Here is a 5,852-nt window from a genome sequence, read left to right as displayed (position 1 = left end):
AGCTCCCAGAATAAATAATTTCCATCCTCTTTCTTGTCACTAGTCTTCTGTTTATATTAACTATGAAATTCAATCTCCCTGCCAGCACAATTATAAGCCAAGGGGTCTGAGAGCTTTAAAAACCTGGTAAGTCCCATCATTCCAGATGTGTGGAACACTTAGAAAAACTTAAAATTGAGCAACATATATATCACTATGTTATCTTTGAAACAAATATGTTTTTAGAGTTCTATTCTTTTGAGAAATGTAATGTGAATTATTATAGCATTTGAAAAAATATGTATTTCATATATATATGTGGGATATATATATAACTTCTAGGTTATGATTGACCATGTATTTTAATGCATCTGTATCAATGCCCTTGAAATATTTGCAGAACTGAAAGCTTCATACTTAATAAACTGTGCTATCAGGAAGAGAGGCATATGATTTTTCTCACAAATAAAAAAGTCTATATTTAAAGTCATGTCCTCCTAAAGTGGTTTCTTTATTTGTGTGACTTATGTACCCCGTTAGTTCATCACAATATAAAATTGTTGACAAGAAAATATGGAGACAAGATCATAGAAAAAAATGACTATTTTAACAGAATTGTGACTTTTCTTTTGCTTCCTTTTTGTTCCTTCTTTTGAATATTTTAAATTATTTGATTCAGTGTGTTCTATTTTCTTATAATTTTACTGAAACTAGCACTTTTTACTGAAATTGGCACTTCTTTCTCATTCATTAATTTTTTTTCCTTCACTTAGTGAATCCTTGTAGTACTTCTTCCCAGCTGCAGTTCTCCCCATCAGTTCTTCTTGTGTGGAAAAGAATTTGGTCAGGAAGTAAAAGATGGTTTCCTTTTTGGTGGTTTTGGGAAAATTCAGTAAGAAGTAACTCAGCCCTAACAGTGATTTTCCTAATCAAAATGAAGGCTGTAAAGATATCTGCGTCATGTAAAGGAGTTTATGAGGTAAATCCAAGTTCTAGTCCTACTTTAAGATTTAATAATAGTATCTTGCCTGATTATTATAGAAAAAATGGAAACCAATGAGAAGCCCTACCTTCCAGAGAAGCCATCAAGAATCAGATATCTGATGTTTCTATAAGTAATTCAAATCATACCATGCATATTCTATGATATGCATTTTCAAACATTCAAATTTGGAGAATATTGAATGTTTCTTGGTTGTCATTTCATTGATTGCAGAATGTTTTAAAGGTGCATACCTGTAATCCCAGCAACTTATAGGAGACTGAGGCAGGAGGATTGCAAGTTTGAGGTCAGCCTGGGTAACTTGGTGAGACCCTGTCTCAAAATGTGAAAAATGAAATGGGCTGGAGTTGTGACTTAGTGATAGAGCAGCCCTGGGTTCAATCTCCAGGACAGGGAAGAAAAAAAGAAAAGGAAAGAAAATAAAAAAGAAAGAAAGAAAGTTACTGCACTTAACATTTTAAACTATGCCAAATTGTCTGAATGAGCTAGTGATTCAACTAGTCACTAACAATTTGGTTACCAAGCACATCAAGACCATAAGAAAGAAAGTCAACATTCAAAATACTGTGCTATTATTTGAATCCACTCAAATGATTTATCTTTGACATAAACATGCAAACTCAGAATGAGAATACAAAGCACTTCCAACAGGACCAAGACAGCATCTGCTCCTCTAGGATTCAGGCCTTGTCCAGAATTCCTTGATATGGAATAGTACAAAGTAAGAGTCATTGTTCCCACAACAAAACTCTGGGCTGCTGCACACATGTGGATCAGGTGAATGGACGATTTGGTATTTCCCCTGTTCTTCAATTTCTATAATCCATTTACAACAATTGTTCCAAAACCTGCCATTCCAGTGGGGACAACTGGTACCTCTTTAGTTTTTTGGATAAGTTTAGATCACTGATCTTCATCATATGAAGAAAAAGAAACATCTGTGTTGGCTGACATAGTAACTCCTTGAAGATTCTTCCAAAAACAACAAAACCCCTCACAATCCAAACGGCTTCTCTCATCTGCTTTTAATTTGAACTTCAGAGTGACAGGGATATGTGAAAGGTTTCAATATAGGACTCTTTCTAAAATTAATTTTTGCTAATGAGGAGAAAGTTGTGAAATATTGTAAAATGTAATATGGAGTTATGCTCAGCCATGTCTTATGACTTCTGCCAATTTTACTTTTCTATAGAATTTGTTTAATAGTTTACAATGGCAAGGAGTTGGTTACCATTGCCATCCAAAGATAATTTAGTAACAAGGGGTATAGTTTAGTGGTTAAGCATATGATTAGCATGAACAAGACCATGGGTTTCATCCCCTACATGAAAAAATGTTTTATTGAAAAATTTTTTATTTTATTTTATTTTTTATCAAATAATATTTAGAGACTATGTCATACTATTTTAATTCATAACTTTTTTGGAAAAATAAATTCACTGTGATTGGTAAAACCTTGCATTAATTATATTAGTCAAAAACAAAATTGTCTCAAACATAATTTAATTCCAAGCCTACCTAATATGACGACTCTTGCAGAAATTCAAGTAATATTATTCTTATTTTATAACCCCTTTGATCAAACAAATTATCATGTGTATGAAGGCTCTCTTACAATGTCTCATAATCTTTTTTAAACAAATATGTCTCAACTTTTCCTTCAACTCTATTGCCACTTGATACCACAACTGTCGTTGAGAAGAGTTTTTATCTATTCCTCATGATCAAAAAAAAAAAAAAATTCATTTCACCAAAAAGAAAAGTCTTCAAACCCTACACTCTAGTCACAGTGAAATAATATTCCTCTTTTCTTAATTTAGTATGCATTATTTTATTTTTGCAGCTCCATAATTTTTCTTACCTAGTTTTCCTCTGTCTTCAATGTCCATTCCTTTCTTTTCTACCTTGTGAATTATTACTCATTCTTCAAAGACTGATTTGTGGAACATATGACTGGTGGTACTTCTCCCTACACAACTCTTCTTGTAGAAATACCACAGTTCCTATTAAAGGTAGACTGGATGTAGTCCAGTTGCTTGGGTAGCCAAGCCGGACAACCAGACCCAAAGTAAACCCCTGATAAAAGCTAAGCCAATAGGAATCCTTGACCAGGTACTTGAAGTAAAGTCTGAGATGCCAAGCAATTTGCTGAGCAGAACTAAGCTGGATGACTATTTATACCAGGGACTAAACCAGAAGTTTATTACCACCATAACAAAACAAATGGCGCCATGTTAAATTACAATGGCACAGCGATTATAAGCAAGTTAACGAAGCCAGTGTGCACAATAATTCACAAACTGATTTTTCACAAGAACTGTCATTCTAACTCATGTCTTCTTTGTGTCTCTTCAGACTACTGCAAGGAAGATTCATTTTAATTACTTTGATATTAAAATAATGGCTAAATGAAAATCACAAATTATCACTAATTCCACTCTTTTCTTCTCTTCCTAGGTGAGTTGAATATTTCACATTTTGCTTAATCTGAAATCTATGGATTGGAATGGAGATAGGGATATATATCTAAATGCTTTCTTTTCCTTTCTCTAAAAGGTCTTGAGAAGATGATGGTTCAAATATTAACTCTTTTCTGAAACTTTTTTGAATAGCTACAGGCTAATTTAATTATTAATGTGTTGTCAGATACTAATATATATTATATAACAAAATATGTATTCAATTGTCCAATGCCTATCCTGGAGGTAGTTACAATGATATTGTTATAATGCATACATGTTCCTCCAACTTACATTCTAAAGTCTATATATTCTCTCCATAGTATCAGTGAGGTTAAATTTATGCCCATCATGTACCTAGAAACTGTGGGAGTTAGGACTCTACCCCAAATCTATCTCATCACACATTCTGTGTTTCTAATTACTATACTAAACCAACTCTTGGCACAAATGTTTGTTTGTTTTCTCCCATATAGCTCCTCGAATTAGGAAATCAATATTGTATATAACTTTTAAATGCCAGCATAATGTTCACAGATCAGATAAGCTCAATAAATGTATATTAAAATAAAAATCCCTAACATTACCCAGATTATTGTCCTAGATTATTGATGTGATTTACTATTTCTAAGCTGATTTTTATGACAAACACAATAAATACCCACATATGGACACATATTTGTACAAACATTAGATGTTCAAATTGTGGGGATTAGTTTCTGTATTTTTAGTGTAGAGATAAAAAATGTATTTTTATACTTTGATATTATACTCAAAATAGTATTTTTAGAAAGTATGAAAATTATAATTACTCAATGAAAGACAATTATAAACCTAATAGCAGCATTGTCAATAGTTCTCTAAGACTATAAAAGAAAACTGGTAGCACAATAAAGTTAGATAATATAGCCAAATTTAAAAATGAAAGAAATTTTAATTATTTTATGTATAATTTTCACAAGTGGCAGTGAGTGCTAATTTGACTATTCAATTAGAAATACTGAAACTGATAGAATTTATAACTGCATAATTACTTTACGAAGGCCATGAATAAAATAGTGAAACTTGATTTACCATGGGGGGAAAATACATAAAGTGTCTTGACCTGCTGAAATATTAATAATCATATGTAGGTTGCATGTTTTTAGTTTTTCTTTTAAGCAACATAATTTATCCTCATTTCTATCAATAGATTAAACAAAGGTTGTAATATTCAACCCTTTAACAAACAGAAAAAGGTGGAGAGGAACTTGTGGTTTTATTTAATTAGCTATTTTAAAATCAAAGTAATTAAAGCAACCCTACCTTTTGACTATGTGTCAGAGATTACAGTTCACTATGGAAATGTTCAGATCAGCCTTTATTTGCCTGTTTCTCTTTCGATAAAATTTAGCAAGAGTGTATCATTACTAGATCAGTGATAAGCAGATCCCTTGATACTTTATCCATGTCAAACCCAATGGGCATGCTTTTTGGCTTTAGAGTTTCCTGTTAAAACTCAGTCATTGCTTAATAATTGAATATACAGTGGACAAAATAAAAACATTCTCTACTATAAACAGTCAAAATGCTAGTATTAAACAGTGGAATAAAAATATTCTTATCGTTTAAACTATTCAACAAAATTTCTCTAAGTAAAAAATTCTGAATTGAAGAAAAAATAAACTAAATAATTACCCTACAAATATACCAGGACAGGAATACAAAAATCTTGTACCTGTGACACAGTATTTGGTAGAGCACAAACTGTGGAAACAATTTGACTGTTTATTGGTAATGACTGGTTAAATAAAATAGAGGAGAGTCATGGCAACATAGTACAAACTTGATGCAACTGGTAAAGGATGAGCCACCTCCTTCCATATACCACAGAATGTTGTGCAAAACACTCAAGTAAAGAAATTGAAGTGCAGGGCAGTGTGCGGAGCAGCCAAAATAAAATACCTTGTGAAATGTTTCATTCAAATAAATCATTTGAAAGTTAAACAACACAAAACATTTTAAGTAGCCATTATGTAAAATTTCTTGATATCTTAAATGATCCTCTTTAGGTATGTACTGTCTGACCTTCTCTTCTAGGCTCCTAACCAATAAAGCATCTACAGTTTTGATAATTTTTCAAACTTCATAAATGTGCTGAATTTCTTTTTCATGGGAATCTCTTTCTAAGTTCCCAGTAGGATAGGAAGAAGTATCCTCCTTGGTTGATTACTCACTTTCCCATCCCCAACCTGAGATGGGAAGTAGGAAGGGATAGAATAGTGGACTGAGATGTGCAAAGTTGGAGAATCTGTGTCCACAGTGGGTTCCTTGGAAAGGAAGGGATCCAATAACCAGGGCCCGTTAAACATTTGCTCCTTTCCCCTCTAAAACAAAGGCCCTTCTTTCTTCTTTTTGATGAAAGGGTTTCC

At 32.6% G+C, this 5,852-nt stretch overlaps 1 pseudogene; it reads right to left on the bottom strand.

The window, feature by feature from the left end:
• Positions 1–1,655: 1,655 nt before the first annotated feature.
• Positions 1,656–1,936, bottom strand: LOC124985659 (HIG1 domain family member 1A, mitochondrial-like; annotated as a pseudogene).
• Between the last annotated feature and the right edge of the window lie 3,916 nt (positions 1,937–5,852).

Source organism: Sciurus carolinensis, chromosome 5 (assembly GCF_902686445.1).
Source record: "Sciurus carolinensis chromosome 5, mSciCar1.2, whole genome shotgun sequence".
In the NCBI taxonomy this organism is placed as follows: Eukaryota; Metazoa; Chordata; class Mammalia; order Rodentia; family Sciuridae; genus Sciurus; species Sciurus carolinensis.
The sequence above is the reverse complement of the archived record's forward strand: the minus strand, read 5'-3'. Positions and strand labels throughout refer to the sequence as shown.